The sequence below is a fragment of the Schistocerca cancellata genome, chromosome 9 (assembly GCF_023864275.1).
Source record: "Schistocerca cancellata isolate TAMUIC-IGC-003103 chromosome 9, iqSchCanc2.1, whole genome shotgun sequence".
In the NCBI taxonomy this organism is placed as follows: domain Eukaryota; kingdom Metazoa; phylum Arthropoda; class Insecta; order Orthoptera; family Acrididae; genus Schistocerca; species Schistocerca cancellata.
The window spans coordinates 364,367,853-364,394,989 of NC_064634.1; the positions used below are offsets into that span (position 1 = coordinate 364,367,853).

Sequence of the window (27,137 nt, forward strand, 5' to 3'; positions counted from 1 at the left end):
ACACAAATTTGAACATTTTGGAGAACGCCTGCGAAACAGGTTACCTCTCCATGGATTACCACCTTAACGTTGGTGAGGCTGTTTGTGAACCTCAGTGACATATATACGAGGGTTGGAACTTAAATAGTGGCAACTATTTATTCACAACCGATACAAAAGTGTTACATGTTTGCATCTGTTACTGTCCTTCAAAGTAGTCACCAGCGTTGTGTAGAACCCGTTGCCACCGATGTGGAAGGCGTAGTATACCGTTAGCAGAGGCTGTTCTGTTGATGGTGCGAATGGAGCGCTCTACTGCCTGTCGAATCTCTGGAACAGTTCTGAAGCGAAAGCCACGAAGTGTTTCCTTCATCTTCACAAGGACTTAAGTCCGGGGGGTATGGTGGATGGTACAGTACTTCCCAGTCCCATCGACCAAACAGAGCAGCCACAGCTTGCACTGTATGCGCCCGCGCATTGTCGTGCAAAATGATGGGTGGGTTGCGCAGAAAGTCTCGCCGCTTCTTTCGCAAAGCTGGTCGTAGGCGATGCTCCAAAAACGAACAGTAATACTGTGCACTGACGGTCTGCCAGGGAGGAACGTAATGCGTTAGTATAACACCATCACAGTCGTACACGAGAATCACCATAACTTTCACCATACTGGGACTCTGATGCACTTTCGACTTTCGGGGCGGTCCATAATGACGCCATTCGCTGGATTGGCGTTTCACTTTTGGCTCGTACGATGTGGCCCATGTCTCATCCAGTGTTACGATACGACTTAAGAAAGCCTCTCCTTCGCGCTCATAGCGCTCCAAGTGCGTCTGAGGAGCGTCGTAACGCATCCATTTCTACTTTTCCGTCAAGTCATGTGGAACCCATCGTGATGCAATTATTCGCATGCCCAGGCGTTCCTTCAGGATGCGAAGCACAGTCGTATGCGCTAATCCGGTTTCGTGGGCGAGCTCACGAATCGTATGGTGTCCATCACTGTCCACTAACGCGCCAACAACATGCACTACTACTTCAGAGACGCTAGGACGACCTGCCCTATGCATGTCTGCTACAGTTTGCCGACCTTCGTTTAAGGCCACTGTTCTGTACGGCAATGCCGATTCCCCACACGCCTCTTGAATACCTTAATAACAATGTCGTGGTGTATGACCTCTGGCACTTTCAATCTTGATCCAACTCTGTTGTTCCTGTTTCGAAAACATAGTGACACCGTTACGTTAGACCGCTCACTGACAAGTGACTGTGTTTCCCTCGATTGTGCGCACGCCGGTGACGTGGGACGGGCGAGTCCATTTGCTCGGAGGTAAGATGGGTATATCAACAACGTGTGCTATCAGCGACAATAGTAGATTTGATTGCATACTGCCTCCACAGCAATGTTGCCACTATTTAAGTTCCAATCTACGTATAATCTCAAGATGTTGATAATGGCATGAAAAGAGGATCAGTAATGGATAACAAACCATGTAGCAGGAACAGTGAGAACAGACCGAGGAAGAGATGGTGAATCCAGAACAGGCTACCATGCGATGGTCATAGTTCGTCAGCGCTGTGGTGTACCGGTCAAGAGATACACAACAAATACGGCGAGACACCGCCGCTACACAGGCACAACCAGTCACCTGGCGCCTCTCAATTCCGATTAGCAGCCTCCAGATGACACACACAGATACATACACAGAGTTCCTAACCAGCAATTAGACAGTTCAGTTCTGTGGCTGCAGCCAACAGTATAGTTCCTACAGGGCTACTTTTCGAATTAGAAATCATTACTATATGCTGTAGTGAAAATATATCATCATATTAAATGTCAGACATCAAGTACCACGCACCAAACTGTACCAAAGTTTAGTAGCATTTTGTTACATGCTCTTAATAAAAGTTATTCGTTGTATCTTATTGTGCTGTCACATTTCTGTTCTAACGCCACCCTGTCAAGTATGTGTGCAATTACTACTCGTAAGCATGTAATCAACAGCCATCTTTAAGGAACGGTAGCAGTAAACCACGTTTCTGCTATTGGGGATGTTTGGGTTGAATCAAAAGTAATATTCATTTACAATATTCTCAATAAATGGGTACGTCTTGAGTTACAGCATTCACTACTGACGTTCACCTTAAGTTGTTGAAAGAAGAAGAACATAGACGGTGTGTATCACATATCCAGCTCATTTTTAGGAATTCTTGTTGAAAATGCGGTTTTTGGAGTGTTCTCTCACTTCGGGTAATCAGCGAGCGAGCTATCTGTACCAAGGAAACCTGTACCAGCAACCGCATAAACTGGCACCAAGGTAAACTTCACCCCAAGTTTCTATCTTTATTCATGTGGAAGATCCAAAAAACTTAATGAAGGGGATTCGATCGGTTTGTAGACGATTTTTTCCTTACAGTTACACTATCTTCTAATCAACTACTACGAAAACAATGAAGCTGTACCTCAAATTTCCTAGCAGATAAAAAATTTGTGCTGGACCGAGACTCGAACTCGGGGCCTTTGCCATTTGCAGGCAAGTTCTCCACCGACTGACGTTATCCAAGTACTGACTACCAGTTCTCAATGGCCCCGGGTTCGAGTCTCGGTCCGGCAAACAGTTTTAATCTGCCAATAAGTTTCATTGCCCATTGCGTCCCGATTTATTTCGCCAATGAGCTGTTTCACTGTAGCGTGTAGGTGGGCTTCCACCCATCACACTATACTGAGTTCACCTCTGATGTCAATAGCCCGTGGAGACCCATATGTGCCGGCCAGAGTGGCCGAGCGGTTCTAGGCGCTTTAGTCTGGAACCGCGCGACCGCTGCGGTCGCAGGTTCGAATCCTGCTTCGGGCAATGATGTGTGTGATGTCCTTAGGTTAGTTAGGTTTAAGTAGCTCTAAGTTCTAGAGGACTGATGACCTCATCAGTTAAGTCCCATAGTGCTCAGAACCATTTGAACCATTTTTGAGACCCATATGTACCTGATTGGTTTTATTACAATGAGTGATCCACCGTAAAAAGTAAAGGAAACCTGAACCCAAAAATTGATCACAAAGAGCAAGATGGATGGGTGCTCACAAAGAATTTCTGGAATCCTCTGAGACAGAAACATAATGTCTAGGCCAACGTAAGGGAATATTAGCGCTGCACGGAGTGGAGACGTGGACAACTGCAATGTGCCCTAGAAGTCCTTAATCATGTTTGGGACAACGTTAGTTTTTATCTCTTTACTGAAAGATGTTGATCACGGAACAACGAATCACCGTGGTGTTGGAAACTCAATGGGCTGTCCTTTGCAAACGTTCAAGAACGGTTTCGTCGACGTTACCGTACAGTAGACCGTGCCGCACCATGTGCCAGCTCCAACGTGAAAAACAAGTTCCTGCGAACTTGGAATGTTTGTAACGAGAAACGTTCTAGACTGGCATCGGCACTGCAAGACTGTGGATACTGTACAACAGGATACCGACCGGAGTTCGAAAGCGCCGACACGTCCTCTAAGCCGGGAGAATTGCACGTCCAAGTCCACTGTGTGGCAAACTTTGCGCTTCCGACCGAAGAAAAAAGCCTGTCGCATCCAAGTGTTCCATATACTGAACCTGAGAACTATGCAGCAGCCGAGCGGGGTAGCCGTGCGGTCTGAGGCGCTTTGTCACGGTTCGCACGGCTCCCCCAGTCGGAGGTTCGAGTCCTCCCTCGGGCAAAGGTGGGTGTGTTGTCCTTAGCGTAAGTTACATTAATTAGTGTGTACGCCTAGGGACCGGTGACCTCAGCAGTTTGGTCCCACAGAACCTTACTACAAATTTTCAAAACTATGCAGCATGCTTAGCCTTGTAACACCACTTAACTGAGGCACTAAGCAATGAACGTTTCTTGTCAGACATCCTGTTCAGTGATGAGCCTGGCTTTCATACCTGTGCTCCCGTCAGTCCTCACAACAGCATGATATGAGCTGATAAATAACCACACATCGCCGTGTAATTGGAAAGTAACATTCAAAAGTTAAATGTGTGGCTGTGACTCACCCACCCAAAAGCGCATTTACAGACCTTTCTTTTTTGCTGAAGCAAGCATCATTTTATGATCGTATGTGGACATGTTTGAACAATTCCTGCAGGCTAGCTGTTTGCCTACATCTGGTGGAGAAATGTAGGGTCCCCCTGAATAGGTCAGGCGTGCACTACACGCCGGAAGCGGCTACAAGGGTAGCGGAGTACGTGTGGAGTGCACATGGGGGTTTTTTAGGTTAGAAAATCCCCTCCCTAGGCCCGACAAGACGCCTCCTGAGACGCGGCAAGATAGGAGTAGGCAAAATGCAACAGGGAATAACAATATTAATGTGCTAATAGTAAACTGCAGGAGCGTCTATAGAAAGGTCCCAGAACTGCTCTCATTAATAAACGATCACAACGCCCATATAGTACTAGGGACAGAAAGTTGGCTGAAACCAGACGTAAACAGTAACGAAATCCTAAACTCAGATTGGAATGTATACCGCAGAGACAGGCTGAACAGTGAAGGGGGAGGCGTGTTTATAGCGATAAGAAGTGCAATAGTATCGAAGGAAATTGACGGAGATCCGAAATGTGAAATGATTTGGGTGAAGGTCGCGGTTAAAGCAGGCTCAGACATGGTAATTGGATGTCTCTATAGGCCCCCTGGCTCAGCAGCTGTTGTGGCTGAGCACCTGAAGGATAATTTGGAAAATATTTCGAGTAGATTTCCCCACCATGTTATAGTTCTGGGTGGAGATTTTAATTTGCCTGATGTAGACTGGGAGACTCAGACGTTCATAACGGGTGGCAGGGACAAAGAATCCAGTGAAATTTTTTTAAGTGCTTTATCTGAAAACTACCTTGAGCAGTTAAACAGAGAACCGACTCATGGCGATAACATATTAGACCTTCTGGTGACAAACAGACCCGAACTATTTGAAAAAGTTAAGGCAGAACAGGGAATCAGCGATCATAAAGCGGTTACGGCATCGATGATTTCAGCTGTAAATAGGAATATTAAAAAGGGTAGGAAGATTTTTCTGTTTAGAAAAAGTGACAAAAAGCAGATTTCAGAGTACCTGTTGGCTCAACACAAAAGTTTTGTCTCAAGTACTGATAGTGTTGAGGATCAGTGGACAAAGTTCAAAACCATCGTACAATATGCGTTAGATGAGTATGTGCCAAGCAAGATCGTAAGAGATGGAAAAGAGCCACCGTGGTACAACAACCGAGTTAGAAAACTGCTGCGGAAGCAAAGGGAACTTCATAGCAAACATAAACATAGCCAAAGCCTTGCAGACAAACAAAAATTACGCGAAGCGAAATGTAGTGTGAAGAGAGCTATGCGAGAGGCGTTCAATGAATTCGAAAGTAAAGTTCTAGGTACTGACTTAGCAGAAAATCCTAAGAAATTTTGGTCTTATGTCAAAGCGGTAGGTGGATCAAAACAAAATGTCCAGACACTCTGTGACCAAAATGGTACTGAAACAGAGGATGACAGACTAAAGGCCGAAATACTAAATGTCTTTTTCCAAAGTTGTTTCACAGAGGAAGATTGCACTGTAGTTCCTTCTCTAGATAGTCGCACAGATGACAAAATGGTAGATATCGAAATAGACGACAGAGGGATAGAGAAACAATTAAAATCGCTCAAAAGAGGAAAGGCCTCTGGACCTGATGGGATACCAGTTCAATTTTACACAGAGTACGCGAAGGAACTTGCCCCCCTTCTTGCAGCGGTGTACCGTAGGTCTCTAGAAGAGCGTAGCGTTCCAAAGGATTGGAAAAGGGCACAGGTCATCCCCGTTTTCAAGAAGGGACGTCGAACAGATGTGCAGAACTATAGACCTATATCTCTAACGTCGATCAGTTGTAGAATTTTGGAACACGTATTGTGTTCGAGTATAATGACTTTTCTGGAGACTAGAAATCTACTCTGTAGGAATCAGCATGGGTTTCGAAAAAGACGGTCATGTGAAACCCAGCTCGCGCTATTCGTCCACGTGACTCAGAGGGCCATAGACACGGGTTCACAGGTAGATGCCGTGTTTCTTGACTTCCGCAAGGCGTTCGATACAGTTCCCCACAGTCGTTTAATGAACAAAGTAAGAGCATATGGACTATCAGACCAATTGTGTGATTGGATTGAGGAGTTCCTAGATAACAGAACGCAGCATGTCATTCTCAATGGAGAGAAGTTTTCCGAAGTAAGAGTGATTTCAGGTGTGCCGCAGGGAGTGTCATAGGACCGTTGCTATTCACAATATACATAAATGACCTGGTGGATGACATCGGAAGTTCACTGAGGCTTTTTGCAGATGATGCTGTGGTGTATCGAGAGGTTGTAACAATGGAAAATTGTACTGAAATGCAGGAGGATCTGCAGCGAATTGACGCATGGTGCAGGGAATGGCAATTGAATCTCAATGTAGACAAGTGTAATGTGCTGCGAATACACAGAAAGATAGATCCTTTATCATTTAGCTACAAAATAGCAGGTCAGCAACTGGAAGCAGTTAATACCATAAATTATCTGGGAGTACGCATTAGGAGTGATTTAAAATGGAATGATCATATAATGTTGATTGTCGGTAAAGCAGATGCCAGACTGAGATTCATTGGAAGAATCCTAAGGAAATGCAATCCGAAAACAAAGGAAGTAGGTTACAGCACGCTTGTTCGCCCACTGCTTGAATACTGCTCAGCAGTGTGGGATCCGTACCAGATAGGGTTGATACAAGACATAGAGAAGATCCAACGGAGAGCAGCGCGCTTCGTTACAGGATCATTTAGTAATCGCGAAAGCGTTACGGAGATGATGGATAAACTCCAGTGGAAGACTCTGCAGGAGAGACGCTCTGTAGCTCGGTACGGGCTTTTGTCAAAGTTTCGAGAACATACCTTCACCGAAGAGTCAAGCAGTATATTGCTCCCTCCTACGTATATCTCGCGAAGAGACCATGAGGATCAAATCAGAGAGATTAGAGCCCACACAGAGGCATACCGACAATCCTTCTTTCCACGAACAATACGAGACTGGAATAGAAGGGAGAACCGATAGAGGTACTGAAGGTACCCTCCGCCACACACCGTCAGGTGGCTTGCGGAGTATGGATGTAGATGTAGATGTTTCAATTTAACAGCGCCTCATCGAACTTTACGTAATTATTTCTACGAGACGTTCCCAGGGCGCTGTACTGAACGAGGTTCACTACGGTTCTGGACAACAAGCTTGCCTGGTCTAAATCCCTTGGACTTCTTTGCAAGGGGTCATATCAGAAGTGTAGCAGGTGAAGATTAGGGATTTACAGCACCTGCGTAAACGCAATGTTCCAGAGGGGGTTCTGGTACACTGAGGAGAGACTGGCAACTCTGCTTCGACATGGAGGGCTGTCATGTCGAACGACTGTGATTTCACTGAATTACGATGTGTTCTTCCACAGCGCATTTATATTCTTTCATATTGTGAACATTTCATGAATTACAGTGCGGCATCTCAGAATAGTTAGGGACTTCTCAGCTACCCTGTACACCAAAAACCGTGCAACATACCAGATGTCGGAGAGCTGGAAGTTTTGGTACGATCTTATGGGACCAAAGTGCTGAGGTCATCGGTCCCTAAGCTGACACACTACTTTAATCTAGCTTAAGCTAAGGAAAATACACACACCAATGCCCAAGGGAGTACTCGAACCTCCGACGGGGGGAGGGGGGGGGGGGGAGCCGCGCGGACCGTGACAAGAAGCCCTAGACCGTGCGAGATGGATGTCTGTTGACGCTAGAAGGGAGATGATTCCGAAGGGTAAAATGCCCAATTGTTAAGGCTTTCGTGACCACTTGTTGACAAAGTGCCTGTTGGCTTCTGTCTCGGGATTCTCCGGCCGAAGTTTGTTTGATGATTTTTCTGACGTTTCGCCAGCACTAGTGGCTGACATTGTCAAAGCTTCACCCTCCACTGCCGGAGTCGAGCTTGCGGGCCGCAGACTGTATGTACCTGGCGCGCCAACGTCCGAGAGCTTTTCCGTGGTCGTTTCCTGTGAGGATCTCCTCGTTCGCAGCAGCACAGGAATCCAGGATCCGTTCAACTTGAGGCTTTCTTTTTTCGTGTTGAAGCTACTCTCATGTTTCTGTATTCCTATAGCTTCTCCTAACAAGTGGGTGTGATAGCTCTTCTCCACAGCCAGAACTTCAGCGTCGGCGAATTTTACTACGTGGTCGGCCTCAAATAGCGATTGCTCTGCCTAACAAGCGTCGACCGAAGAACCCGAGACAGAAGTCAACAAAAATGGAAGAAATTTACCAGAGACGTAGACTTTGGGTAAGTAACAACAGAAAAGGTACAAACTTCCTGGTAGATTAAAAGTGTGCCGGAACGAGATTCGAACTCTGGACCTTTGCCTTTCGCAGGCAATTGCCCCTTCGACTGAGCTACCCAAGCACGACTCATGACCCGTCGCCACAGCTTTAATTCCGCCAGTACCTCGTCGCCTACCTTCCAGGAGAGCTTCTGTTAAGTTTGGAAGGTAGGAGACGAGGTACTGGCGGAATTAAAACTGTGGCGACGGGTCGTGAGTCGTGCTTGGGTAGCTCAGATGGTAGAGCACTTACCCGCGAAAGGCAAAGGTCCCGAGTTCCAGTCTCTGTCTGGCACACAGTTTTAATCTGCCAGGAAGTTTCATATCAGCGCACACTCCGCTACAGAGTGAATATTTCATTCAGAAAAGGTACAAATTATTTATACGCTTGTTATGTTTGTTTCAATGCCCCCCCCCCCCCACACACACACACAAATACTCTACGACTCTCGAATGATTACTAAGCAACAGCGTAAGCAGTATTCTCTATCAGTTTTATTATCTCACAACAATTTTGCGCACCATTTTCTTACTTATTTCCTCTCGCACAGGCAACCTAAACTGCAGCAACCGAAGCGAAGCGGCGGCTCGTGATTAAGCGCGCCAGGGAACGCGTCGCCATTTTTCCACGTTTTCTTCTTTTTGTCGGTACGTGGATCGACTCGAGGCGTGTATGGGTTAACAGCAGGTGACCGAGAGGCAAACCTGTTTGCCGGTGCAGCTAGTTGACTGCGATTTGCTGGGCCACCAGTTTCGCACTAGCTACTAATCACCGTAATCGCCATTTTCCACCACCGGGATGGACAGCGGAGTGCGCCAAAGCAATCCGGACCAATGAAAAGGTACGCGCTACTTTAATCTGCTCTCCAGTACAGGCCGAAGAGGCTCTGCGAAGCGCCTACTATCGTAACCCTGTAGGGCGACATCAAAATCGCCGGCAACAATAACCTAGCCTCAAAGCATACTATACGTGCGCCACGAGAAGTGGTAGCAGTTTGTACACCCGTCAGATGGCATCGACCTTACCGCTACTCGTTTTTTAGCGCATGCGCACATAGTCCTTTGCTACTATCGTAACTTTCGCACCTCAGACAGTGGACAACACATCGTGCGATTACAGTAATTTGACGTACAGAGAGTTCTGTGTACGCCAATGAAGTTTGAATTTTTATCACAAAAAATAGCATGAGACGGTACCACTCTTCTCAAGCCAACGCTGTTAAAGCTAGGAGCACAATGAGACGCAGGATAGGGCACGTGCAGAGACGCATATATGAGCGCTCGCATAAGGTCAAACAACAAATAATTAAAATCAAATTAATATTCCTATTGGATATTTGATACCCTCGTCACAATTAACACTGTTGTGTATTTCATTTTTTATATCAATTTTACTTCGATGTACGTATAACTTTACATGCAGATTTCCGCCTTTAAAAAATCGGAGGGTACAGAGACAATCACAGCCATATTCCCAACATACTGCAGGGCAGTATGAGAAAACTTAGTAATTTCTCCAAAATCGGTAATCGTTGAAAATTGAAATGGTTTTTAGAAGAGGCGTTTTGATAAGTAAAACGTCCTCCTTCGCGCCAGTTGGCGCCTACACAGGATGGGAAACAGTGAGGAAAAAATGTATTATTTGCTTTCTCTGTCCCACCAGGCGGCCAACGGCATTGCCGCAGTGGTAACACCGGTTCCCGTCAGATCACCGAAGTTAAGCGCTGTCGGACTTGGCTAGCACTTGGATGGGTGACAATTCGGTCTGCCGAGCGCTGTTGACAAGCGGGGTGCGCTGTTGACAAGCGGGGTGCACTCAGCCCTTGTGAGGCAAATTGAGGATCAACTTGTCTGAGATGTAGCGGCTCCGGTCACGAAACGCAACAACGATCGGGAGAGTGGTATGCTGACCACTTGCTCCTCCAATCCGCATTCAGTTGATGCCTTTAGGCTGAGGACGACACGGCGGCCGGTCAGTACCGTTAGGGTCTTCGGAGACCTGTTCTGGCCCCTGCCTTTCACAGCAACTGCCAAGAGATGTAGTTTTTGAGGTTGGAAGCTTACAGACTACCGGATATCCAGGGGCTATACGAGGGTTGAATGAAAAGTAATGCGTCCACCTTCGTTAATTGGGTTTGGGTGGGAATATTTTAATAAATCAAACACAGAAATAATCCTATTATAGAGTACTTAGCGTTCACAATATACAGAGTGACTCACCCAAAACTTCCACCGCAGACATTGCGATAATGGAAAGTTCTACTATGGTGCGATTTTCAAAGGGTGAATTGGTAGTCAGGGACTCTTATTGTTAGCCAATAAATAGATGGTAATAATTTCTTCCTTTTAGGTAGCCATATTGTCTACAGCTGCCTTACAATTCTTGAGGGTATTTTCCTTCTGTCGTTGCAACTACAAGAAATTGTGTGTTTTTTCCCCCCTCACCAGACGCGTTTCGCTTCATTGAGGTACAGCATTATCAGTGGTCTGTAATTAAAGATATTTATAATTTGATTTGGTTTTAAGTTCGAAAAACAGTTCGATCAAAGTATGTCGCTTTTTATTTCAGGTGATTTCCCGCTTAGTTTGTCACCTGCATCGGGAAATGCTGTCTGCTAGCACATCTTTAGCGTTTTTCTTCGTTAGAACTGCAGAACTATGCATTTCTCACATTTTACACAGCACAATATTTCGCACACAACTGTTTTTTGTTTGTTTTTATACTTTTAAGTATGTATCGTGATTTGTGTTTTGTAGTGTTGCCAACATAACGTTGTCTTCGACCTATACTATTTTTTGTGTTTTTTGAATTTTAGTTAATTGTATGTACTTACTTCTACTCATTTATGATGCTGTGTATTTATATACTGTGTAAGAGTCGTGAAAGATTAATGATTTTTTGTGTGAGACGGAGAAGCCATGATGAGTGGCCAGAAGTGTATTGTAGTGGGTGCGAGTTGGAGGAGAAGGTGAGGAGCAAGAAGTGAAATGAAATTAGGAGGAGGGCGTGGGTTGGGTGGGAGAGGGTGGTTGCTTAGTGGGTTAAAGGGGCAAAACTGCATGGTTATCGGTCTCTTTTTCCTTAATCACACAGTTCTCGAATTAACACCGTATCTCAAAAGAATCCCATCGCAGGAAATCCAGGGAACCTCTTCCATGTGGTTTCTTCAATTTTTTAAGACAGTGTCTGGTTTCCAATATTTATTTGGTCATTGAGCAACTGTTTATTTTGTGTTAATGCTTGTGTATGTGGAAATTTTCTTGGAAAGGGAGGAGGTGTCTGTCTTTACTGATTCTTATGTTCTTATCTTTTTCAATATTGCTTTGTATATGGTATTCTTGTTCTAGATGATCTGCAAATGCTGAATGGTTTGTACCGTATTTAAATGCTTGATGTGTTCTTTATATCTTGTGTCTAATGTCCTGCCAGTTATTCCAATGTATATTTTTTCACAATCTACAACTGAGCTGGAAGATACTAGACACTTGATATCTGTCTAGTTCTGATTTCAGTTTTGGGATGCGATTTTTTATTGAGTTGTTTATTTTGTAAGTAATATTTACGCCTTATATATCGAATATGCGCTACGGTCGCAGGTTCGAATCCTGCCTCGGGCATGGATGTGTGATGTCCTTAGGTTAGTTAGGTTTAAGTAGTTCTACGTTCTAGGGGACTGATAACCTTAGAAGTTGCGTCCCATAGTGCTCAGAGCCATTTGAACCATTATCGAAAATGTTACCTGTTCCATGTGTGAATGTGTTGTGGTAGGTCATTGTACGCCACTTTTTTTTAGTAGTGCAGGTGTGGCTTGGTTAGTTTGTATTATTATTTGTGTCTTTATTCTTCTGTTTAGTTTGTCTACCACTGTCTACAGAAAACAGTATTGTACGAAAAAGTGTTCTATGTAAAGTGTGAGAAATGCATAGTTCTGCAAAGCAACTAAAAATTGCAAGTATCAGTGTCTAACGGAAAAAAACCACCAAAGATGTGCTAGAAGACGGAATTTCCCGAACTAGGCAAGAAACCAAGCAGAAACCACCGTAAATAAAAAGTAACATATTGTTAACGAACTGTTTTTGATCTTAAAAACAAATCAAATTATAAATACCTTTAATTATAGACCACTGATGATGCTTCACCTCAATAAAGCAAAACTCATGTGGTGAGGGGAAAAATCCACACATTTTCTTGTAGTTCCAACGACAGAACAAAAATACCCTCACGAATTGTAATAATACTGGAACAATGCCTATTGACAAAAAAATCTAAAAGTCGTGTAAATTAGAATGTTAGTTGTGTTTGTTGCAGGATTCTAGTGCGAGTCGTTTATGAGATACCATGTTTTGAAACGTTTCCGCACCGACACTTGCACAATGCCTGTGGGAGCATACACTAAAGAATACAAGTACGTACACTACTTATGTGGACTCTGACCAGTAACTAAGGCTATTCGCAGATGATGCAGTTGTTTATACCAAAGTAGCAACGCCGGAAGATAGTATGAATTTGCAGAACGACCTGCAGAGAACTGATGAATGGTGCAGGCTCTGGCAGTTGGTCCTGAACGTAAATAAATGTAACATATTGCGCACACATAGGAAAAGAAAACCACTACTGTACAGCTACACTATTGATGACAAACAGCTAGAGACAGCGTCTGCCGTAAAATATCTAGGCGTAACTATCCAGAGCGACCTTAAGTGGAATGAACTTATAAAACAGATAGTGGGAAAAGCAAACACAAGACTCAGATTCACTGGAAGAATCTTATGGAAATATAACTCATCCACGGAAGAAGTGGCTTATAAGGCGCTTGTTCGCCCGATTCTTGAGTACTGTTCATCTATCTGGGATCCCTATCAGGCAAGACTGATAGAGGAGATGGAGAAGATCCAACGAAGAGCGGCGCGTTTCGTTACGGAATCGTTTAGCTGGAGACAGGGCGTTACGGATATGCTAAACAAACTCCATTGACAGACGTTACAAGAGAGACGGAGAGATTTACTGTTCAGATTTCGGGACAGCACTTTTCAGCAGCAGTCTGGCAACATATTACTTCTCCCCACGTACATCTCGCTTTTATTGACCACGAGGAGAAAAATCGAGAAATTAGAGCCAACACAGAGGCTTACCGACAATCATTCTTCCCACGCACTATTCGCGAGTGGAAAAGGGTTGGAGGGATCAGACAGTGGTACCGAAAGTACCCTCCACAACACACCAATAGCTGGCTTGCAGAGTATGATGTAGATGTTTTAAATGGCTCTGAGCACTATGGGACTTAATTTCCGAGGTCATCAGTTCCCTAGAACTTAGAACTACTTAAACGTAACTAACCTAAGGACATCACATACATCCATGCCTGAGGCAGGATTCGAACCTGCGACCGTAGCGGTCGCCCGGTTCCAGACTGTAGCACCTAGAACCGCTCGGCCACCTCGGCCGGCTGATGTAAATGTAGAAACAACTGACCACCACACGGTGTGTTCAAAATGACCACCAACAGCGACAATACACGTTTCCAGTCTGGTATAGAACGACTGCTGCACACGCGCTAGCATGTCAGTGGAGATGTTCGCGCAGGCTGCTGCCATACGTCGTTGTTTCAAAAATGGTTCAAATGGCTCTAAGCACTATGCGACTTAACATCTGAGGTCATCAGTCCCCTAGACGTAGAACTACTCAAACCTAACTAACCTAACGACATCACACACATCCATGCCCGTCCACAGCTCGTGGTCGTGCGGTAGCGTTCTCACTTCCCACGCCCGGGTTCCCGGGTTCGATTACCGGCGGGGTCAGGGATTTTCTCTGCCTCGTGATGACTGGGTGTTGTGTGATGTCCTTAGGTTAGTTAGGTTTAAGTAGTTCTAACTTTTAGCGCACTGATGACCATAGATGTTAAGTCCCATAGTGCTCAGAGTCATTTGAACATCCACGCCCGAGGCAGGATTCGAACCTGCAACCGTAGCAAACGCGTGGTTCCGGACTGATGGGCCTAGAACTGCTCGGCCGGCGCGTCGTTGCTTGTTATCGGATGGAGTTGGTATATTCTTGTACACAGTTTCTTTCAGCTTTCCCCACAGAAAAGAGTCTACGGGCGTCAAATCTGGGGAACGGGCCGACCAAGGTACAAGTCCAATCCAACGATTTGGAAATAATTCGTGAAGAGATGTTGTAGTACTTCGTGCACTGTGTCGATACCACAAGTTCCTCCTAGTCTGCACAGGAATGTCTTCTAGCATCCTTAAAAGATGGTCTGTTAGTTGCGATACTTGTGCGCGTTCAGTGTTCCGTCTTCTATGAGCTGATGGTTCACTATCCACACCACACGTCTACACTCCATGGACGCTAACGTTCCACCTGACGAAGCCAATGCGGGTTGTCAACAGTGCAATAGTTCACGTTTCGGAGGTTTACCTGCCCATGATTGGTATATCTGGTTTTATCACTAAACAAGAAACATGATACGTATGGTGTATCCTGTCTTAATAGCCACGTACATAAGTTAACATGGTTCTCATAATCGTTTCCATGCAGCTCTTGATGGAGAGAAATGTAATAGGGATGGAACCTATGTCGATGAAGAATGTGTAGGACACTTGCCTGACTCATGCCACTTCCTCGTGCGATTGCGCAGGAGCTAACATGTAGATATAATGCAACAGCAACAAGAATACTGATTTCCCCCTCTTCTGTCGTCCTTTATTTCCTTCTCTTACATTTTCTAGGTGTTGTACCACCATTTTCACGTAACTGGTTGAAGAGGTTGATAAATAACAGCCGAGATGGGATATCTCGCAGCATACACAGAACAAGAACGAACTGCATTCTCCCTGCACTCTCCATACACCATGAGCATACCGGATTTTTCTGCACTGGTAAAACCCATCGTCCACTCACGACCTACTGATTGGACTGTCACACACTAATTGACTAGCAAGTTGCAACGCACGAACATAAAAGCACACCGTAAGAAAACAAAACAACATAGCACCTGTCAACTACGCGGGGTGAATGATAGTGTGGAAACTTTGCACAATATGTTATCTCGCAAACGATTCGCACTAGACTCCTGCAACAAACACCACTGACATTCCAGTTTATCTATTTGTAGTCTGTTAACGCCAATAAGACAGTTTTCCATTTAAAAAGTGTACGATTTCACAAAAAATACACTTTCTAAGTATTAATACAAACTGTGTATTGCTAACAACACGAATCCCCGACTACTAATCCATTCTGCGAAAACCGTAGATCAATAGCATATTCAGTTTCCGCAATATTTGCGGTGCGAGTTTTGGGTGATTCACCCTGTGGGTGACGGTTCGAGCATCACGAAGATGTTGGCAGACAATGTTGCAACGCCAGATAACTAACGAAACGCGTGAAGACATGCGGAGGATCAATAATTTGTATAGGGACTGGCAGTTGGCCCTAAACGCAAATAAATGTTGCGCATTGCGTAGAAAGAATCGAATACAGTGCTCTGCATAACTTAAGGACAAAACAGATAAAGAAACAAAAATATTAACAACTCAGTGGAAACGAATGAATGCAGGAGCATGTTGCCACAGGTATTCCAGTCGTGCACAGGAAGTTTGACGTTACATTGCGTGACGTCAGCATGAAATTGGGATGACCCTGCAACATGACAGTTGAAGGAACGTGAAAAGATAGTGTGCGACAAACAGCGAGCAGTTACGATGTACTGTGGTGGTGGCGTTCATTTCATGACCCGGATACAAAATTCGGATGACATCTCATGAGGAAAAATTATAGGGAAACTGGATGACGGACGAAGTGTGACTGGTATAGCGCACGAGTTTGTATTGCTCACAGCATTGTTTCACGTGCATGCGGAGCGTTCTGAACTACAGGCGCCGGCCGTAGTGGCCGAGCGGTTCTAGGCGCTTCAGTCCGGAAGCGCGCTGCTGCTACGGTCGCAGGTTCGAATCCTGCCTCGGACATGGATGTGTGTGATGTCCTTAGGTTAGTTAGGTTTAAGGGGACTCATGACCTCAGATGTTAAGTCCCATAGTCCTCAGAGTCATTTGAACCATTTGAACTACAGGCACTGCTGTTCGAAGGAGAGGAGGTAGTTCACTACAGTCAGCTACAGAAGCAATGACCGCTACATTGTGCAAAAGGCAATAAGGGACCCATGCCAAACAGTGGATGCAATTGCAACCCCATTTAACAGGACTGATCTCAGGACAATCTTGTGCTTCATAGTGCGACGGCGACAGCATGGGGGTGGTGTATTTGCCTGACGACCAGTACGTTGTGTTCCGTTAACACCCGCACATTGACTGCGCCGACTGCGATGGTGCCAAGACCACTGAGACTGGACCAACGATGGTTGGGGGTGCATGCTCTTCTCAGATGAGAGCATATTCGGCCTCTGTAGTGATTCTGGACTTAACATCATATGGCGAGAGGTGGGGACACGTACGCACCCTGTGAAATTGTCAAACATGACCGTTTCGAAACTTCCTGATAGGTTAAAACTGTGTGCCGGACCGAGACTCGAACTCGGGACCTTTGACTTTCACGGACAAGTGCTCTTCCACCTGAGCTACCCGAGCACGACTCACGCCCCGTCCTCACAGCATTACTTCTGCCAGTACCTCGTCTCCTACCTTCCAAACTTTACAGAAGCTCTCCTGCGAAAGGCAAAGGTCCCGAGTTCAGGTCTCGGTCCGGCACACAGTTTTAATCTGCCAGGAAGTTTCATATCAGCGCACACTCCGCTGCAGAGTGAAAATCTCATTCTGGATGACCGTTTTGGTTGCCCAGGTTTTATCGTATGGGAAAGTTTAACGTTGCATGGGCGTACTGACCTCCAAATCTTTGAACAAACTGTATCCTCCAATACTCACTAACGTTATTGTTTCACTGTCTCCATGTGCGTCTTTTGAGGTGTGCATTCGGTACTGACTTCATTTTCATGGATGAGAGTGCGCGACAAAATCGAACTTCGCGGGTGGAGGGGCTCTTGTAGCAAGAGGATGTTCGGCGAATAGGCTTGCCTGCCCGTGCTCCCGATTTAAATCTCATCGAGCACGTGGGGAATGCATTGGGGAAAACGCATTGCAGCGTATGCACATGCACCAATGATCATCCAGGAATTGTCAACCGCGCTGTTGGAGGAATGGAACGCCTTATCACATGAAATGCTTACCAGCCTACTGGTCAGCACGGAAACACGTGGCAGAGCATGTACTGCTGCCCATGATGACCACATACCTTATGAAGCACCATATTCCATCTTCTGTAATGTCCGGGGGACCATACTTAATCGCGATGACTTCAGTGTAATTACTGTCTTTAGACAAAAGTATATAGAAGTGTTATTTCTGTTCGTCTCATTGCGTATTTTTTTCAGTTATCTTCTGTACTATACTGTAGCAGTTGTTTCTATGTATGACAAAAGTTTCACCGAGCTATGTTACTTGGTAGTGACATATGCGGAAGTTACTTTCGTCCTTAAGTTTTACATACCAGTATAACAGTACAAAAAGTAGATGTCGAACTAAGATTCACTGAAATAATACTTAGGTAATATATAAGGGGTGTTCAAAAAATCCGGCCGATGTGACCGAGCGGTTCTAGGCGCTTCAGTCTGGAACCATGCGGCTGCTGCGGGCGCTGGTTCGAATCCTGCCTCGGTCATGGATGTGTGTAATGGTCTTAGATCAGTTAGCTTTAAGTAGTTCTAAGTCTAAGGGACTGATGACCTCATATGTTAAGTCCCATAGTGCTTAAAGCCATTTGTTCAAAAAGAAACGAGCCGGAAGCATAATTACAGAAACCAGTACCTGTATTTTAGAAGTATGGACCTTGGTTTTTGATACACTCGTCCCGCTGTGACACTATGCGATGAATGGCTGTCTCATAAAATTCCCGGGGCTGCGATCTTAACCAGTTCCACACGTACAGCTGGACGTCGTCGTCCGTGGTGAATCGTTTGCCCCTCAGAGCCTTTTTAAAGGAATCAAAAATGGCATAATCACAGGGAGAGAGGTCCGGACTGTATGGAGGGTGGTCGAGAAATTCGAATTTGAATTTCTGCAGTAGTGCCGCGACTGTGTTGGTCGTATGAAGCTTTGCATTGTCGCGGAGCAGTATGACCACACGGGTGAGATTGCATGGTCGTTCTGATGTGATCGCTTGGCGAAGGGTGTCAAGGTTTGCGAATAACGCTGGGCATTCAATGTTGTCCCGTGCTGCAGGAAGTGAATCAGGAGGGGGGCACCTTGGTCAAAGAAGAACGTCAGCATAAACTTTCCTGCATTCGTGTGGACGACGAAGTCGAGCTGTACGTGCGGAACTGGTTAACATCGCAGCCCTGGGAATTTTATGAGACAGCCATCCACCACTTTGTGTCTCAGTAGGACAAGTGTCTAAACATCCAGGGTCAATACTTCCAACATACAGGTACTGGTTTCTGTAATTATGCCTCCGGCTCGTTCTTGTTTGAACGCCCCGTACAATTCATCCACGGAAGATGTCGCATACAACAACCCTTGTAAGACCCGTGTAAATCTGACCAAGTAGACTTTTATTGATGTGAATGTGAAGCGGATACGCAAATGGACAACCAAAACTAAACATAGACTAGACAGACCTCATGTACTGATGGAGAGGGATCGTTTAGCGTTGAGGAGAGTTAACTGTAAACATCGCAAGGAATCAGCGGATGGAAACACTTGTTCCAAAATGCTGGCAGTAGTCCAGATAGCACAATGATTGTTGGTAGGGAGTTGAAAGAATGGCGGACAACGTTCGAGGAGCTTCTCGTAAGCAACACATTTCTCAAGTCAAAGCTAACGCTTGAGCTGTTGTAAAAAGTGTCACCACTAGACAGTGAATGACTGCCAATGCGTAATTTGGAGTGATGAATTACGCTGTACCCTGTGGCAATCCGATGGGAGGGTTTGGGTGTGGCAAATGCCTGGAAAACGTTACCTACCGTCATGTGTAGTGCCAAAAGGGAAGTACAGAGGAGGTGATATTAGTGTGTGATTAGCGTGTGGTCCGCTCATTATGCTTAAGAAAACGCTAAATGTGTAAGGGTACGAACACATTTTCAGCATTACGTACAGTAAGGGAACAGCTCAAAGATGATGATTGTATCTTGTTGTTGTTGTTGTTTTTGTTGTGGTCTTCGGTCCAAAGATAGGTTTGACGCAGCTCTCCATGCTACCCTATCCTGTGCAAGCCCTTTCACCTCCGAGTAACTACTGTAACCTACATACCTCTGAATCTGCTTACTGTATTCATCTCTTGGTCTTCCTCTACGATTTTTACCTTCCATGCTTTACTCCAGTGCTAAGTTGGTGATCCCTTGATGCCTCAGAATGTGTGCTACCAATGGATCCCTTCTTCTAGTCAGGTTATACCAGAAATTTCTCTGCTCCCCGGTTCTGCTCAGTACCTCCTCATTAGTTACCTGGTCTACCCATCTAATCTGCAGCATTCTTCTGTAGCACCACATTTCAAAACTTTCTAAACTCTTCTTGTCCAAACTGTTGATCGTCCATGTTTCACACATGGCTATAATCCATACAAATGCTTTCAGAAAGGACTTCCTGACACTTAAATCTATGCTCGATGTTAACAAATTTCTCTTCTCCAGAAACGCTTTTCTTGCCATTGCCAGTCTACATTTTATATCCTCCCTACTTCGACCATCATCAGTTATTTTGCTGCCCAAACAGAAAAACTCGTCTACTACGAGGCGTGTTTTAAGTAAGTACCGTTTTGAAATTAAAAAAAAAAGACTTGCTAAGATATCTCAATAATTTTATTTTTACATGAAAGCCTGTACCTTAATCTACTTTTCTACATAATTTCCGTCAATATTGAGCCACTTGTCATAACGTTGTACCAGTTTTTTAATACCCTCCTCATAGAAGTCTGCCGCCTGACTTGTTAACCACTGCATCGCCACTGTTTTGACTTTGTCAAAATCTTGAAGACGCTGACCGCCCAGGTGTTTCTTTAAGTGCAGGAACAGATGGTAGTCACTGGGCGCAAGATCGAGGCTGTACGGAGGATGATCTAGAGTCTCTCATCGAAAAGATGTGATGAGATCTTTGGTCTGATTCGCCACATGCGGACGAGCATTGTCTTGCAGCAAAATGATGCCCTTGCTCAACTTCCATGGACTGTTGCTTTGATTCTGGTGTGACGTAGGCCACCCATGTTTCATCGCCCGTAACAATTTGGCTTAAGATATCACCACCGTCGTTGTGGTACCGCTCAAGGAAAGTCAATGCACTGTCTAAACGTGTGGTTTTGTGGACATCCGTCAACATTTTCGGTACCCAACATGCGCACAATTTTCGGTAATTCAAGTGCTCGGCCACAATGTCATACAAAACACTACGAGAAACATTAGGAAAATCATCCCGCAAGAAGGAAATCGTAAAGCGTCTGTTTTCTCTCTTGTCCAATTCCTGCACCAAACTTTAATTAACGATCGAAGGACGCCCACTCCGTTGTTCATCATGCACATTTGTGCGGCCATTTTTTAAATGCTCTCACCCACTTTCTTACAATTCCATCACTCTTAATGTTTTCTCCGTAAACTGCACAGATCTCACGATGAATATCGATCGCTTTTAGGCCTTTAGCACTCAGAAATCTTGTAACAGCCCGTACTTTACAGTCGGCGGGACTCCCGATTATCTGAGGCATCTTGAACACTCAGTACACAACGTAAATAAGGAATAATCAGACTGTAATGGCGTCAGTGCGTAGATTAAGGTACAGGCTTTCATGCAAAAATAAAATTATTGAGATATCTTAGCACGTCTTTTTTAAATTTCAAAGCAGTACTTACTTAAAAAAACACGCCTCGCACTTTAAGTATCTTGTTTCCTAAAGTAATTCCGCCGGCATCGCCTGATTTAATTCAACTACATTCCATTATCCTCGTTTTGCTTTTGTTGATGTTCATCTTATATCCTCTTTTCAAGACACTGTCCATTCCGTTCAACTGCTCTTCCAAGTCCTTTGCTGTCTCTGACAGAATTAAATTGTCATCAGCAAGCCTGAAAGTTTTTATTTCTTCTCCCTAGACTTTAATTCCTACTCCAAAATTTTCTTTTGTTTCCTTCACTGTTTGCTTAACAGATTGAATGACATCTGGTATGGGCTACAAGCCTGTCTCACTCCCTTCTCAACTACTGCTTCCCTTTCGTGCCCCTCGACTCTTAGTATTTCTAAAATGGACTAGTCAACCGAAAGTCTATACCTGAACCCAATGGAAATTTTGGAATGAGTTAGAATGTCGACTTCGCTCCACAGCCCACCGTCCAACACCACTACCGTCTCTGGTTTCAGCGCTTGAGGAAGAATAGGCTGCGATTCCTCTACAGACATTCCGATACCTCATTGAAAGCGCCCCAAGCTCAGTTAAGGCCAACATAAAAGTGAAAGGTAGACAAATCCCGTATCAATGTCCACCATGAGGTGTTGGGATGCTTTTGATGAGACAGCGTATCCCGAGAACGATCAGTAAACCGTCGACAGATGTAGTGCGAAAGATTATGGTGAGCCTCAAGAGGAGGATTCCGCTGTATTCGTCGCAATGTTGTTCTGTAGCACTACAGTCGTAGGCCGTGTGGCCAGGCGCTGAAAGCGAAACAGAAAAAAGATTTGACGATAACTTTAGGATACTGTCGTACAACATGCAGCGGTAATTTATAGTCGGCTGTGTCAGCATGGGCAATCTTGGGCATAGTTTGGACCGTTTTCTGAGTAACAGGGTTCTGATCTGGAAGACGCCTACATCGAGCATCCGTACAAATGGAGGCGGGTTGGCAGACTACTACGACTTACGGCGCAGAGTGCGGCCCGCGGCTCAGCTGTAGACTCGGCAGTTAGCCGTCAGGAATGCCGGGGCTGCGCGGCAGACGACTGCATTCCTTCGCGGCGCATCGCCTCTCACGCTTTCCGGGAAGCTGCCAGGTAGTCAGTCGTACGCCAGAGGCCCGCCGTGGAGGAATAGGGCCGCCACCTCGACCGAGAACATTCTACGTACTCGCTCTCCACTCGCCCCATCTACGAGGCCTACGAGAAAGACAGGCCGCGGTGCGTACGTCGCGAAGATAGGCCTGAGCTCGCTCGCTCGCTTAATTCAGCAGACAAAATTAGTTAGTAAACCTGTAAATTCGCAACTGTGTTTGTACATACTAACGAGAACAGCGTCTTCTACAAGAATCTTATGAAGTCTTACTGATTACTGGTCGTACAATAAGATCAGTACAAATGTACTCGGCTAACTGCCGAGTCTACAGCTGAGTCGCGGGCCGCACTCTGCGCCGTAAGTCGTAGTAGTCTGCCAACCCGCCTCCATTTGTACGGAATAACGGTTTTTTTTGTAGCATTCAGTCTCTTCTGCGTAACATTTCATACAAGATGTGGTGGTGCCTTGTGCAACTGATAATCATTTTGACATTATTTTAATTTTATTGCACCCCAGTACAGCCGTACCAAATTATTAGTAGGACTATGCACTTTCTATCATTGTAGGACTAATAACAATAAGATTCCACAACAATGGATTCCAGTAGACGATGCAATTCTCGTTTGTACATACACACCCAGGTAAGAGTTAACAGGTGTGGAGCGAGTTAAGCTAGCGAGCTCGGCCTACCTTCGTGATGTACGGCGCCGCACGGCCCGTCTTTCTCGTAGGCCTCGACCATCTAGAAATGGTGTCTATAGCGCATAGCTCATCTCACTGAAAAGTTATTTCCCCCGTACTTCGCACATTCGATGGCGCCGGGCGAAACATATCCACATAGCCGGCCGAAGTGGCAGAGCGGTTCTAGGCGCTACAGTCTGCAACCACGCGACCGCTACGGTCGCATGTTCGAATCCTGCCTCGGGCATGGATGTGTGTGATGTCCTTAGGTTAGTTAGGTTTAAGTAGTTCTAAGTTCTAGGTGACTGATGACCGCAGAAGTTAAGTCCCATAGTGCTCAGAGCTATTTGAACCATATCCGCATAATATCTGATGTAGAGTGCCAGAGGTAATTTATGCTACATACTTCTCCACAGATTTAATCGGAAACGTGTACTGGTGGATCCTCATTAATCCTCTGCACTGCTACACACGTAAAAACAGCCCAAATGAGGGTCACTAGAGTGGCGTTGACCCGAAAGACTCCAAGTGTATCAGTGCCCTATAGCTATCTTATTACTTTCAAGAAGATACAGATGCCTGTCCACAGGATCGGTACGACGGTTATTCCGAATCGTCGTAGCTAATCGAATGTCGCGCGGACATTGAACGCTCCGGGGCACCGACTCCCGGCATGCGTTGCTCGTCAAACGATACCGTTTGCATTGGTATTGTCGCAGAGCACTGTTTAGTGTCACTTCAAAAGGATTAAAACAACTGATCAGCCCACGGACCGTGAAATACGGCCAGTGATTCGGTTTTTGACAACAAGGAACGTCGCTGCAGTGGAAATTCGTCGACAAATAACTGAGGTGTATCCTACGCGATGAATGACAGAAAATTGAGGAAGTGGGTGAGAGCTTTCAAGGATGGACGGGAAAACGTCTGTAATGAACAGGGATCTCCGAAGATTTGGTGAAAGTTGTGGACGAAAATATTTGTGAAGAGCGGCGATTCACCGTTTCCACTTTAGCACTGGAGTTTCTGAATATGCGTACAACTTTGCACGTAACTGTCTCTGAAAAGTTGCAATTTCGTAGTTGTGCGTACGGTGGGTTCCCAGGTTGCTTACCGAGAAACACAAAATGGAAACAATGGTTTGTGCTCTTCAGTTTTGGCCGAGATCATAAGGAAGGCGGTGAGTTTTTAGAGAACACTGTCACAGGGTAGGACACATGGGTTTCTCATATGACTCCAGAATCTAAACGTCAGTCAATCGAATGGCGTCACACGACATCCCCAGTCAATGTCAACGCCAAGCAATCTCACTACACATGATTATAGCAACCGTGTTTTAAGTTAGGCATGGATTCTTGCAACAAGTCGAGTTTATACAGTTAGGGGCAACAACAAACGCAGCCGCCTGCTGCGCTACCCTGACCGACGTGCAATACAGAATAAGCAGGGTGGCCTTCTGACGTCCGGAACTTCGTTGCTACATTACAATACCAGACCCAATTCTGCCATTCCCACTCAAAATCTGATCAGATCTTTAACGCCTACCCAACGTACAGCACATATTAGGTGCCGTGCGATTTTTATTTGCTCCGCAACATAAGACAGTTTCTCAGCAGCAAGCGCTTCGCAGCAGCTGACGAAGTGAAAGAAGCAGTTAAAGACCAGTTATCCTCGCAGGCGGCAGACGATTATGACTTAGGGATACAAAAGCCTGTAGAATGTCATGACAAATGCTTAAAAAAATACGGAAATTATGTTGAAAAATAGATAAACGTGTAAGGAATTAAATAGAAAGTTTTTCGAAAATACTTGTAATGAAACTTTTATCCATTATGCAAGTGGAACACTGCTACTGTAATATAGCTGCTCGTCATTAGATGGTACACATACATTCAGAGCCTTTTTGTTGTAGCTTTGTGAGGCTTGTTGTGTATCTGTGGCACGATGGAAAACTACAGCAAATAAGCGCTACATGCGGTACAGTTTCACGAAATATTTACAAAAAAAAGTTCTACTTAAAGGCGTTTTTTTTCTTACGTCCGAAACAGGCCATGAAGGCCCAACGGCACTGACCGGCCGCCGTGTCATCCTCAGCCTACAGGCATCACTGGATGCGGATACGGAGGGGCATGTGGTCAGCACACCGCTCTCTCGCACCTTACGTCAGTTTACAAGACCGAAGCCGCCACTTCTCCACCAGATAGCTCCAAAGTTTGTCTCACAAGAGCTGAGTGCACCCAGCTTGCCAACGGCGCTCGGCAGACCGGATGGTCATCCGCCCAAGTGCTAGCCCAGCCCGACAGCGCTTAACTTCGGTGATCTGACGGTTACTACTGCGGCAAGGCCATTGGCCACTTAAAGGTGTTACTTACAGTTAATAGTTTCTGCAGATATATATTTTTTATGTGCAGCACTTTGGAAAACATTATGTGTAGAACTTCGGACAACATTATTAATGTTTTCAAATTGCTTTTCCAAAGTGCTACACATAACGAATACACTGAAGCGCCAAAGAAATTGGTATATGCATGCGTATTCATATACGGGGATATGAAAACAGGCACAATACGGCGCTGAGGTCGGCAACGCCTATATAAGACAAATGTCTGGCGCAGTTGTTAAATCTATTACTACTGCTACAATGACACGCTATCAAGATTTAAGTGAGTCTGAACGGGGTGTTGTAGTGCCCACGAGCGATGGGACACAACATTTCTGAGATAGCGATGAAATGGGATTTTCCCGTAAGATCATTTCACGAAGGTACCGTTAATATCAGGAATCCGGTAAAACCTCAAATCTTCGACATCGCTGCAGCCGGAAAAATATCCTGCAAGGACGGGACCAACGACGTCTGAAGAGAATCGTTGAACGTGACAGAAGTGCAACCCTTCCGCAAACTGCTTTAGATTTCACGCTGGGCCATCAACAAGTGTCAGCGTGCGAACCATCATCGATATGGGCTTTCGGAGCTGAAGGCCCACTCGTATAGCCTTGATGACTGCACAACACAAAGCTTTACGCCCCGCCTGGGCCAGTTAACACCGACAAAGGACTGTTGATGACTGGAAACATGTTGCCTGGTCGCACGAATCTCGTTTCAAATTTTATCGAGCGGGTGGACGTTTACGGGTATGGAGACAACCTCATGAATTCATGGACCCCGCCTGTCAGCAGGGGACTGTTCAAGCTGGTGGAGGCTCTGTAATGGTGTGGAGCGTGTGTAGTTGGAGTGATATTGGACCCCTGATACGTCTAGATACGACTCTTGAAAGGTGAAACGTACGTCAGCATCCTGTCTGATGACCTGCATCCATTCATGTCCACAGTGCATTCCGACGGATTTAGGCAATTCCAGCAGGACAATGCGACACCCCACACGTCAAGAATTGCTACAGAGTGGCTCCAGGAACACTCTTCTGGTTTTAAACACTTCCGCTGGCCACCAAGCTCCACAGACATGAACAATATTGAGCATGTCTGGGATGCCTTGCAACGCGCTGTTCAGAAGAGATCTATATCCCCTCGTACTCTTACGGATTTATGGACAGCCCTGCATGTTGCATGATGCCAGTTCCCTCCAGCACTACTTCAGACATTAGGCGAGTCCATTCCACTTCGTGTTGCGGCACTCCTGCGTGCTCGCGGGGGCCCTACACGATATTAGGCAAGTGTATCAGTTTCCTTGGCTCTTCAGTATATATAACTGCAAAGTCTATTAAGTGTAAGTAATACCTGTAAGTAGAACTTAGATTACAAATATTTCGTGAAACTGTACCACATGTAGCGCTTATTTGTTGTCTTTCTATCTTGCCACAAATATACAAGCTTCATAAAACTACAACAAAAAAGCACCGAATGTATGTCTGTACCATCCGTTGGTGAGCAGCTAGACAGCTCGAAACCGGTCATGGTTGTCTGAAATACATCTATTTAAAAAGGCGACTGGTTGTGGTAATTTCTGAAAATACTTGTAATGGTATATATTTTATAAGAAGTCCGACCGTACTTACTGAATAATCCTCCTATGTGTACACTGCTGCAGTTCACACACTGCCTCCGACTGGCTCCTGAGAATTTCAGCTGATAATATCCGCAACAACACACGAGTAACCGAAACACCACACTCAAATTTCGATTGGTACAAAACGAAATTTA

General features: G+C 45.3%; 1 protein-coding gene and 1 pseudogene across 1 annotated transcript in view; one reads left to right on the forward strand and one right to left on the reverse strand.

Annotated features, from left to right (window-relative positions):
* LOC126100552 (homeobox protein PKNOX1-like) overlaps positions 1–27,137 on the reverse strand; it is a 717,569-nt gene that overhangs the window by 633,134 nt on the left and 57,298 nt on the right. The gene's annotated exons all lie outside the window — the stretch shown is intronic.
* Positions 9,989–10,106, forward strand: LOC126102457 (5S ribosomal RNA; annotated as a pseudogene).